This window comes from Chenopodium quinoa, unplaced genomic scaffold (genome assembly GCF_001683475.1).
Source record: "Chenopodium quinoa cultivar QQ74 unplaced genomic scaffold, ASM168347v1, whole genome shotgun sequence".
Classification (NCBI taxonomy): Eukaryota; Viridiplantae; Streptophyta; class Magnoliopsida; order Caryophyllales; family Amaranthaceae; genus Chenopodium; species Chenopodium quinoa.
The window spans coordinates 504,925-517,915 of record NW_018743283.1 but is presented as its reverse complement, the minus strand read 5'-3'; the positions used below and the strand labels follow the sequence as shown (position 1 = coordinate 517,915).

The 12,991-nt window shown below is 33.0% G+C and overlaps 1 long non-coding RNA gene across 3 annotated transcripts; it reads left to right on the top strand.

The window, feature by feature from the left end:
• The first annotated feature begins 8,834 nt into the window (after nucleotides 1–8,834).
• Nucleotides 8,835–12,991, top strand: LOC110735388. 3 transcript variants are annotated; one of them, XR_002514090.1, is made up of 6 exons: nucleotides 8,835–9,159; nucleotides 9,648–9,725; nucleotides 12,038–12,101; nucleotides 12,214–12,471; nucleotides 12,567–12,695; nucleotides 12,808–12,991. It is a non-coding gene; the product is annotated as an uncharacterized LOC110735388 (long non-coding RNA). The 3 variants fall into 3 exon arrangements; XR_002514089.1 differs by having other exon boundaries at nucleotides 8,841–9,159; nucleotides 9,680–9,725; XR_002514088.1 differs by lacking the exon at nucleotides 9,648–9,725 and having other exon boundaries at nucleotides 8,926–9,159.

The following is a 12,991-nucleotide window of genomic DNA, read 5'->3' as shown; positions in this document are numbered from 1 at the left end:
ATGTTTGTGGGTTATGTTCTGATGTTAGTGAGTTAAATTTTCTGATGTTAGTGAGTTAATTTTGAAGTACCATGACTATTTCTTCCATTTAGACTGTCAAAATTGTGAGTTAATTTGAAGTTGCATGACTATTTATTCGATTTAGACTGTCAAAATTGAAATGTCAATTGTTTTTTTTGTTTTTTATATATAGTGAATTATGACTACACGAAAAAGGAAAACAGTAAGCACTAGTAGTAGTGCACCATCAGAAAAGAAACCGAAACTGCAACCATTCCCTTCTAGAAGTTCAACCACCACCACGGTAAATTGAATTTTTGTACTTGTTACTCATATTGTTCTTACACATGCACTTCACTCATTTATTAATTAGAAATATTTGCAAATTTGTGTTGTGTAGGCGCAGTGGAAACCTTTATGTCAACTTGAAGAATTTGTTTCACTAGTTAAGGGATTTCCAAGAGAAAAAAAAGATAAGCTAGAGGAAATGGGATTTGGTTTTTTGTTACTTTACAACACTAAAACCACTAGAAAAACAATGTGCAAGTGGGTCATTGATCATTTTGATCCGGCTATTAGAACACTAGGGGCTTATGGGGACAAAATTGAGATTACAACTAGGGATGTTGAGAACCTTTTGGGGTTTAGTGACCATGGATTTGAGATTGACAGTTCAGAGTTAGATAATGAAGATGTGTTAGATAAAAAACTGTGGAAGTTTACGACACTTAAAGTTCAAGGAATGGTGGCTGAACTAAAGAGGACAACACATGATAATCCTCTTTTTATACGCATGTTTACAATATTTGTTATGACTGCCCTAATCTGTCCAAACATAGATGAAAAGCCAGAAAAAGCATGGCTACATCTTTTTATTGAAGATGATTGTGTAAAACATTGGAATTTTGCAAAATTTGTGTTGGATAGTCTCGTTGATGCCATTAAAGTTTTCAAGTCCAAGACCAATCCTACACATTTGGGAGGATGTACTCTGCTTCTAATGGTAAGCTTTTGTTTAAGCGTTTTTATTATTATGTCATTACAAGTAATTAAGAAAGTAATTACAGATGAACAATATTTGTTATGTTTTTTGCCTTCTGATTCTTTATGTATTAACAAAAACAAATATAGGTGATTACTAATATATGCTATTTATGATGCTGAATGCCCTGTGTCGGTTTGTTTTGACATATTTGTATATTTGTGATTACCTGTACATGGCAGAGTATCTTTAGGATTAGTACATGTCTTAATGTGGCCCTATTGGTGTATTTACAACATATGTAGGTAATGACCTATGTTTATATAAATCATATGTGTTGACTTTGCTATTATGTACTGTATTTTCAATATATGTAGGTAATGACATATGTTTATGTAAATCATTACCAAAAAGATGAAAAATTGTGTATGTCCTCAATCAGATAAAGTATTAACAAAGAGTGATGTTGGTGATTCCTAATATATACTGTTTATTATCCTGAGTGTCCTATGTATGTGTGTGTTGACATCTTTGTATATAGGTAATTACCTGTATATGGCAGAGTATTTTTTAGCAGCCTGTTGGTGTGTTTTCAGTATATGTAGGTAAAGACAAATGTTTATGTAAATCATTACCGAAAAATAATTATAGATTTGTCTCTGTCCTGAATCATATTAGGTAATTACCTGTATATGGCAGAATCTATTTAATTGTATGCCTGTATATAAGAATTAGTTTGTGGGTCTGTATGCAGGGAATATTTTGTGAGTATTCCCCTAAGGATGGACTACGCAACATTTGGAAGTATGATCTGCCAAGGATTAGGGACTGGAATGATGTGAACACGAAGAATTTGCATGAATTGATCAACAAGTTAAAATATGGCTACTTCACAAGCAAGGTGAGTCCAAAACATGTATGTGTTTTTTTAGGCATATTTTCTCTTACTTGTATGAACGGATATTTGTTTTTCTTTCAGATGATGGGGGTAATTGACAAGGAGAAAGCGATTATTGTAGGAAAGGCTCCACAACCACATGTTGAGATGGTTGAGAGAGCCTTTGATCGCATAAACGATAAGATTGACAGGTGGGGTGCAGCCGTGAATCAGATGTGGAGGCTGATATCTAATTTTTTGGCAGACCTTACTCCAGGAACTAGCGAAGACGATGTTGGAGAAGGTAGGAGGAAAAAGAGGAGAGCAAAATCTGAAGAAGAAGAAGAGGATGAGGATGAGACCAGTGATTATGAAGATGAAAAGGACTCTGGTACTGGTGATTATGCAGACAGTGATGAAGAAGAGGTCAAACCCAAAAAAACAAAACAAAAGAAAGTGGTGGAAGAAAATAAACAAGAAGAAGAAGAAGATGTGAACCAAAAGAAAGGTACGGTGAAGAAGAAGATCATTTTTGAAGAAGGTGAAAAGGAACCAAAGAAAAAACAGAAGGGGTTGAAAGAGAAGGACGTTGAAATTATGTCAGTTGAAAAAAAAAAGGCAAAGGACAAAGCAGTTGAAACAGAAGTTTCAACCAAAAAAAAACAAAGGAAAGAAAAAGCAAATTGTGAGTGAAGAAAAAACAGAAAGTGAGAAAGAGGATGGTAGTGGGGAGGGAGAGGGAGAGAGTGAAAAAGACGGTAGTGACAGTGAGAACAAGGTCATGGAGGACGTTGATTCAAGCATCAAATTGGGGTTGAAGAACCAACTCCAGAAGCTGCTGCTGGTGCTGAAAAAAAGGATCTGGGAGTTGTTCCTGATGTTGAAGAATCAACACCTAAATCTCCTGTTGCTGCTGAGGTTGAAAAACCAAGTCTTGATATTCCTGCTGATGGAGCGGAGGAAAAACCAACTCCTGAAGCTGCTGTTGATGCTGTGGATGTGAACCCAACTACAAATGAGGGTGTGCCTGAAGACCCTACTGCAAATGTGGGCAACGCAAGTGAGCTTCAACCTGAAGGTGGGTCCTCAACCACAGAAAACAAGGACCATGAGGCTGATATGTGATGGCATTGACAAATCCTATTTCTGAACATTACCTATTTAGTATTTCTTATGTGTTATTTCGTATAATATTTTGGACAAGTTTGTTATTTAATATGCTGACATGAACAAGGTAGTAGTACTTAGTTTATAATTTTAATATAAAGTATTATTTGTAATAGAATACATTTAGATGGTGTTTTATAAATATGTTTAGAATTTTATTTGATGGTAGTTCACAAAAACATTTAACTTACTTAAAAATATGGAGTACATGTTTTGGCCAGAATAAAAGTTGGCCATTACATAATGTTTCTGACTCATTTTGAATACTGATTCAGAAAAAGCCTATTTTTGCATTATCATTAATCATATTAGGTAAAAACCTATTTTTTCATAATTAACAAATAGGGAAAATCCTATTATTGCATTATCATTAATCAATGTATTATCATTAAAGCCATTGTAAAGTACTCAATTATCAATGTATTTTACAATTAGGGAAAAGTCTATTTTTGCATTATCATTAATCACATACCCTTTTTATATGAATAGGTTTTATTAATATCTGTAAAAATGAAGCACATGATTTGGCCAGAATAAAAGTTGTCCATTACATGTGTTTGTGACTCATTTAGAATATTGATTACTCAAATAGGTACATTGGGGAAACGACTATTTTTGCAATATCATTAATCGCATTAGGTAAAAACCTATTCAATTGACTACATGTTACTATAGATCTCTAAAGTTGTTTACAGAAACGCTTTGGACCCAAGAAATAATTTCAATGAACTTTGTTAAAAAAAGGAAAACAATTAAAAAAAAAAAAAAAGAAGAAAGAAAGATACAAAGAACTTGGTTAATTGTTACAAGTTACAACTCTTACAATGTTGTTGGAATTAAAAAATATTTGTGTTATGGCAAGAATAAAGGTTGGTCATTACATAAGTGAATGGTATATACGTATTATATGTTATTAAAGTTTAACAAAGTAAAAGTACGAAAGTACCGTGTTCAATTTTTTTTTTTAGCAGTAAAAAATTATTGATCGTGGTATAAAACTGTTTGCAAAATTGCTTCAATTTTATTTGGGTAATATGTATAATTATTATTTGACATCACTCATTACTAATGGAAAGATAGAAGTAGTTTACACAACTTGCATATGAATAAAGTAAAAAAAAAAAACACTTTGTAAACACTAATGAAATTTGTAAGGCTTGAACTTTTATTTATGTTGTCCATAGTTAATAAAGGTAAATACTTGTAAAACAATTCCAAAACTAAAAGATACATTGGCATGAAATTCAGCTGGATTTAGCATCAATAAACCTCTCGATGTTACTTTCATCATTGTTCTTGCTAAGCAGAAGTCTTGCTAGGTACTTTAATCGTTCAACACGCATGTCATTTGTCTGATCAATGACACAAATGAGAGTTATTAATTGTGCCACAAATGATATATAAGTTTCACAAAGAATAAAATTTGATCCGTACTCTGTAAGTAATGTCCTTCATGGCGTTGATATCACCACACTCGATGTATTTCAAAACAAACATTCCACCATCATGACTATATACCAAAAATTATTTAAATTAGGATTATTTAAATTAGAGCAATGAAAACAATCTAGTAAAAGGAATGTTGTTGGATATACCTGTTTGACTGTGTTAAAAAAGATAAAACGTCAATTGTAATACTATTGAAATCTTTAAAAAATTGACCCAATGGATTTCTCCGCATTGCATTGCAGGCACACTTAATCTAATCACAATTTTATCAACCATGTTAATCACACAATCGGTAACAATAAAAGTACTGCCATATAGTCAAGTAATTACCATATCCGTAGCAAGATTGTATCTATTGTCTGTAACCAGTAGTGAATCAACTACCCACACCTTTTTTATTTTGACATGAAACACCAATAGGAACCAATGGTTTTCTTCTATTTCCATAACGGGTATGAATATCTGATGAACAAACAACATTTTGTGGCTCACTTATCATCAAAGATCATCAAACAACATTTTGTGGCTCACTTAGACAAAACTTGTAGTATATGCTAAATATCTCAAACCTGTTCAATCTTGTTGAGATCCCCAGACGGTATAAATGGTTCAAACACTTTGAAACAGTAATTGAGAATAGATGGAGTCATGTAATGCGAGCACCTTTTGTCTGACTTCAGTACTAATGTCTACACGCATCATGTATAATTTATAATTTATGAGTTTAGCAAATAAAACTTTTATTCCCATTTTATGTAAAAGCCAATGTACCTGGAATGCTGCTGGCAATATCAGTTTAGTTGGGTCATGTAACCCCATTTGTATATCATACAAATAGACATTTATAAGCTGCAATTAAAATAGTTAAAATAAAAGTGTCATGTCATGTTCCACAAAACAAATAATGTCCCAGAAAAAAAATTCGATTTGAAATTAGTAATAATAGTATACCTGATTAGTAATCACATTATCCAGATACAAACACCAAGATTCACCCACAGTCAACCTGATAATTGATTTATTTTTGGCACAATAAAATTCCTCACTGTTCTTATCTTTGTGAACATTCACACATATTTGTTTCTCCAAGGAGTCCAAATGTGATACATATTCAAGAAATAAAAATTGTGTTGAATGTTCTTCATTAAACCGTAACACATCCTCATCGTCATCACTAGTATGATCCTCTTCAGGTATTGCATTAGAAGTGCATTCCTTCCGCATTTTTTATTTGCATAATTGGGCCTATAATAATTTAATATGTAATAATTTAATATGTAATTACAATTAATTATATTACTGAAAACCATTTTGTTTGTAGTCGGCACACAAAATGGTATGCAGTGAAAATATGATGAAATTGCCTGTGCACCTTGGGCCTTTGAATTGCTTTTATTCCCCTTTTTTGGCTTTGATGATGATGATTCCTGTGTCTATAAATGGGGAGGAATAGTTAATAGGTCAGTCGTTAAAAATCAGTAATGTAATGACCAATATTTGATTTAGTGATTACATATTTACCTTTTTCATATTCACATTACTGTTATCATCAATCTGACTCAATTGCCTTAGTCTTGGCCTCCTAAGAGGCCTCTTCTCTGAATTCGTTTGTGGTTCACCGTTATCAGTGGTTGTTATTGCTTTTGACTTTGGAGTCAACACTTTGATATCAGGGCTTCTAACTTTATCTTTTGTCTTTTTCTCCTTCGCTTTTTCTTCATCCTCTTTAAGATCTTGGAGTGTTTCCAAACCCGGTGGAAATTGAGGCTCAGTAAAACGGATATTTCTAATGTCGAATGAGTCAACATCGAAGCCAGCAAAGTGTTTTTCCTCTACTTCTTCGCCTTCGTCGCCAGTGTCATTAACCTGTAGCTTTCGCTTAGTTGTCGAGACATGTGAGCTAACCATCAACTCGCCATTAGGGCTTAGGAAAGGAGAATACGAACGATTTCCATGCGGAGTTTTACCAACAGTGTCTGCTTCTCCGTCAGTCCTACAATTAGTTGATTCTGGAACCTTGGTTGAACTCTGTGATATACTAGCAGCAACATCGGCAACGAGTTTAGCCAATGTCGACTCTATGTTTGACAGTTTGCAGCGAATATCATTTATTTTTTTCTCCATTGCCTTACTTTTCTGCAACCATAAATCGATTCCAGAGATCATGAGTGATTTAAAAATGGAATTAAACCATTATGAATGAATTTAATTTGCTTAAAACATAAACCCTATATAGACGAAATCAATGTTCAAAGATAAAAAGTTGTTCATCTTTGAACCAATTACAAACGCATAAAAATAAAATTGAATTTAATTTTAAATATTGGTAAAAATACATAGCAAAAAAACAAATTCAATTTCGAGTATACTTACATTGGGTTTTGCTTTTTTAACCATGATTTGAATACCAAAAATAATTGTGCAAACTGTGAAACAAATTCGGTTGAAAAGAGTATGCGAGGATGATAAAGATGTGAAGCAAAGAACCCTAACGTTGTTGTTTGTAAAGATTTTTTAAAATTTAAAAGATAAAAATCATTTACATTTTAAAGATAATAAATTAGGAAAATATCCTATTTAGAATAACTGATTCCAATATATAATCTATTCAAAATTTAAAAAATAGAAATTTAGGAAAATATCATGATTTGAATAAGTGATTTCCAATGTTAAAATGCAATTTCTATACTTAAAATATATCGATTCCATAATTTTTATTTATTGATTAGTTCGAATCATTGTCCAGGTTCATCGTACTATAAATTGCCATCGAAGTAAATTCTATTATACTAATTGGAAATGTCCAATGTTACGTTTGGTCATTATCTTTTTATAATTAATAAAATTCAGTTAAGGTTATGTCATATTTGTATTTGGGTCAATACCTATATCACAAACAGTGTTTATAATTCGACCTTCGATTTTTTGGATCAAAAAAAGTTGTGAAAAAAAATGTGTTACGGTTTCTTCTCAGATTTTCATGACGAACATATATTACCGAAAAAATTAAAATTTTTGATTTCTTATACCTTAAATCGCTATTTTCGAACCCGATGCTTGACTTTATACAATTAAAATATGTTATTCAAAGATTAAGAATCCCTTGCGAGAAGATGATAGAAACCGATTATGTGAACTAGAAAATTGCGCAATGGCTGTATAAATCTAGCCTATTTTTCGATTTCCATTGATGCGCGATTGAAATTAAGGTACATGGAACATAAATTCGTGGTTGATTTCATTATTTGATGAATTTTTTTTGAAGAACTACGAAGAACAACGATGAACATCGATGAAGTTCGAAGAACAAAAATTTTTATTTTTAATTTTTTTTAATCTTAATTTTAGATTTTATTAAAATTAGATTTAGATAAAATAAATTCGAAAATTAAAATAATATTTTCAGAAATTCATTAATTGAAATTTGAAAAATAAGAAAATGAATTAAAGAAGCAAAATACCTTAATTACCCTTAAATAAGGTTTGACCAAGCTAAAAAAATATATCTAAAATCAACCAATGACATTTAAGTATAACTATAGTCATATTTAAGATGACCATAGTAGAAACATCCCATGGACAAGCTTAGGTACGTGTACAAGGTCTTCCTCTGAGTCATCTCCACCATGAATGGGGGGTGGAAGCTCTTCGTCATGTAGGATCTATTCAATCAATGGATTTCCTAAATGATGATGTTCCTTCAAAGCCAAATATTAGAATTCAAATGCTCTTCAATCTTTCTCGCCCGATTATCCCAGGTTGTTTTCTTCCTACCTCAACGGGTAATACCGTTTAAGTTAATTTTAGGTATGAAGGAATTTTTAAATTCTGCAAGATATATGGAGGGGAGGGTCATTGTACTTGTCATTGTTTTTACACTACTTATGATGCAAAGAAAAAAATATTAGCGCGTTATAAGAAGTTTGATTTGGAAGGTTACAATGTTTTATATGGCCCCCCTTCCCGGCCTTTTTACTCTAACATGATCGAACCATCGTAACATACTAGTAGAAAAAGTGCTATTTGTAACACCCTACTAGTAACTGACTTAAATTATGTTAGTTACAAAAAGAGTATTTTTTTTTTGAGGAGAGTTACAAAAAGAGTATTAGTAACTAACATAGATAATTGGGTTACAAATAAACTAGTATTAGTAACTAGCATAACAAAGGTCAGTTACAAATAGTAGGTCAATGATAGGGTGACCAACTTTTAGTAAGGGGCATAAAAAATGTCAGTTACAAATAATAAGTCAAACTTTATAGACCTTATTAATTGTAAGGGGCTTTCTTAAGGCCGGTTACTAATATTAGCGCCCACCACTCACACTTCACTTGTATTTTTTTTTTTAAATTTTAAACAAAAAAATTAGTTTTATTTAGGAAAACGAAAAAAAAAAAGTTGGTACTGCACTTGCCTACTAGTCTGCGCTTCTTTTGCCTACACACCTTTATTTACTTTTTTTTTTTTTTTGGTCTTTACATATCCCAATTTTACAGAAAGAAAACATTGAAGAACCCTAACTTCTTACTAACTTCCTTTCCCCTCACTCTCATTCAAGGACCGGCGCTGCTCTCAAATCGACGTTGGCCGCACTCCGACGACGGCCGACCGGTGTTCGCCTGCTTGCCTTTAACCTTCTCTGAGTTCTCTCTCTTCGACGAAGCAAAACTCCAATCTTCAGGTTTAGTTTTAATTAAGCTATTTTTTTTAATTGTTAATTGAAATTGTGATTTCATTCATTTGTGAATATATGATTCTGTGAATGTAATGTATTTTGATTATTATAGGTGTGCGCTTTGATTCGAATTATGAACCCTAAGTTTGGCAAAATTCTTTTAATATTTCGATTTTGGTAGTCAATCATTGATTTTTTGGGTTTGATAGCTTATTTTCATTTATGTCGTTCTATTGTTGAAAGGGTGGCAAAATTACGAATGTTCGGCCTTTCTATTGGCTGTATTGGGGAGCGGGAGGGGAAGGAATTGGATGTCCGGTCACCATTGGGGAGTAGGATGGGAGGAATTGGATGTCGGCCTTGGGTTGGGGAAGGGAAGGGGAGGAAGTGGATATTCAAAGGTCATTATTTCTATGTTTATTTGTAAAGGAAAACTTGAATTGACTCATGACTGTCAAAGAGCTTTGTCTAATACTAAATTGCTATAATATCAGTTTTGTAGCCTGATGAACAGAGTTTTGCACAGGTGTATTTCTGCCAACAGATCATCAATGTTAAAATGAGATGTGATGGTCAGTTACCTGACTTGTCTCTATATGTGTTGTAAAATATTATGTAGAATTTATTATGATTAATTTATATTTGTCTTCTAAATGTATTCCATCTTATTGTCATGGAGCAGTCATGGGTTTCTGCTAGTTTATGATGTAACGAGTTGTCATTTAATAGTAATATTCTATCCATTAGAATCCCTCGGCCTAGGATGTTATGCTATCTATATTTTCCACTATTGAAAAAAATAATTACATGAACGTTTAATCTTTCTCAATGTAATATATGGTCTTTACATATATTGGCTTATGTGAAGTGGACCTGAAAATCAGAACTGAAAATTATAACTGAATTCGGAACTGAAAATCACAACTGAATTCGGAACTAAAAATCAGAACTGTTGAAAATCAGAATTGAATTCAGAATTGAAAATCAAAACTGAATTCAAAGCTGACTTTCAAAACTTAATTCAGAGCTTATTTTTATGTGCGATCTTGAGCTTATTTTTATGTCCTGTTGAGCAGGTCATTGTTGTTATCAGTTTGTGTGTTGTCGTTGTTCTTAGTCTTGAATTTTGATTACCGATGTTTGAGATGATAGCTATTCTTTCCTTTTGGAGATCTGTTCCTATATTGTGAATATAGATGTTTAAGATTAGAAATTTGTGTGCTGTCATGGTGTGTTCCTTTATTGGGGACAACTTGCTCCAATATTGCAACTTTGTTTAAGCTACCTTTAGTGTGAGACTGTGAGCTGGCTAAAAGTACAGGGAAAAGAAGAAAAATTCTATCTCAGAATCAATTAGACTTGAGGGTGATGCATGGAGTGCATAACTTACTTCCTCAGATACCTATAGAAAATAAAGTAATGAATAGATTAGATTGTTTTGATTAAGAGTAACTCACTCGTAGCTCATGCCAATAAGACTGAAAATCTGTGTGGCACAGGCCACAACACTCCTGATAGTCCAATAAGCAACAGTAGGAATGTGTGTCATAGAAACAGATAAAGGCGGCTGCTCAGCTAAGATGTACTGCTGAGGCAGCTGCCTGAACACAATAATCCTCTTTGTAGGTAGTTGCTTAAGGACAGCAACAGACTTGGCGAGAGGGTGACTAGAGAAGAGCTGGACCACCAACCTAAACTCTCCATAGGCTATTGCTAGTGCCGTTAGAGCTATGGCTACCTTTGCATCCCATGAATAGCTTGACAGCAAGCTGAGAAGTGCCATTGTTGTCGCATGTTCATCTCCTCCTCCCGCACATTTGCATGTTATCTGCTAGTATACAGAACATATGTTATGAAAACATGAAATTATACTTGAAGATAAGACTTTTTTTTTTGCTCATTTGAAATCAGTCTAAAATTCAGAACTGAAGCTCAAAACCGAAATTTGAAACTGAGATAAGTCTGAAACTCAGAACTGAATTTCAGAACTGAAATCAGTCTGAAATTCAGAATTAAAGCTTAGAACTGAAATTCATAACTAAAATTAGTCTGAAATTCAAAATTGAAGCTTAGAACTAAAATTCAGAATTGAAGCTTAGAACTGAGATTCAGAACTGAAATTAGTCTGAAATTCAGAACTGAAGCTTAGAACTGAAATTCATAAATTTGAATCCCTTTATTAATAAATGTGGTTGTTATGATTCACGGAACACGTTCTATTAAGTACTTGATACATCTTATTGTAATGAATACATGAAAGAGAGAACAAAGGTGAAAGAAAAAAGGACTAAACAATATAAAGGCAATCTGTTTATCAGCCACAAGTTGATATCCTTTTATCTGCTGCTCCCGCTGATAAGTATGCATGAAATAAGTAGTGCAGTAGGTCATATAGGGGTGATTGTGCGTTTTTCTTTCTAATTTTCATGTGCGTTTCGCTATATATATACTCCAAATTTAATCTAAGGTTAGGAGGTGTAACGTAGAGTCCATATACTCCCTTTCAGGGTTGACCCATATTTTGGTCAGGTTGTATCATCACGGGAATGGCTGGGTCAAATGGTAAGTCCTAGCATCAAAACTACTTGATATATACCAGAAAGCTCAGGACATGGGCCTCATATTTATATTGATTGGACAAGGTTAAGCTATTAATCTTGACTCAGGGGACCGATGACTTCTTATTGTCCATACTTTATATAGTTGTAGCTAGCTATTTGCTATATGTGTAGCTTGTTTAACTTATTAGTTTTGTTTGTATTTTAATTGAAGGGTTCTATACAGTACTAGAATTTTCATATAAGTGTGTTTTTATTTTCATTTGTATATGTGAAGCATTCAGTGATCATTTGTTAATCTTTGTGCTTAAATGATGCTTATGCAGTAAGAGAGATGTAGTGAAGTGGAAAGCCTGGTGTTTGATCTATTTGCAAATCTTGGTGCTACAGGTTTGTAATCTAAATGAGAATGGCCGCTTGATGAATGCTAGCTACTTTATTTATGATTTATGCCATCTCTACAAATTAATAGTGCGTGACATAATTTTTAATGCTCTTGCAGAGGAACAGTTGGATTTTCCTGTTCTCTATGCTTCTGCAAAAGAAGGATGGGCATCATCAGAGTACACCAAGAGCCCCGCTGAAGAAGTTAAGAATATGTCGGATTTGCTTGATACCATAGTCAGACATGTTACTCTACCAGCAGCGAATCTTGATGCTCCTTTCCAGATGTTGTTTTGTATTTGAATATGCATTACTAGAAACTTTCTTGGATTGTGATTTGGGGTGGCCTGCAAATTTAGTCTTCCTTACTGATGAGGTAATACATTGATCGCACGTAATGATCTAAGATATTTGTAACATAATTATATTAATATTTATCTTTTCTTGAATGTTATAACTTTGTCAAAAAAGGCGGAGAATGAGTTGGTGCAAACCAAAGAGAAAGCTAATAGTTGCGGACTGAATGTGCTTATTATGTAATGAGATGTATATGTATGAGATAGTACCTTTCATAGCGATTGCAAGGGAAATTTGAAAGAGGTTAGTGATTAATTTACCTCTTCTTTGCAAGCTAAAATGCTTTATACGAGTTTTAGTTGATGTTTTATTTTTATAAAGTATTATAGACACGTATTTTTTTTAATATTTGCAGGAGTATTTGGCAAGACTTGCAGCCTACAACGATGTAGAATTAGATGAGATTTGAGAACAATGGGCTAAGTTTTTTAGGCTTATTTTTTTGTTGAAAGACTAGTTATCTTATTAATCAATGTTATGATTAGTTGTGTTTAGCTTAATAAAACAATATAATACTTTTCTATCTATCTACTTATTTA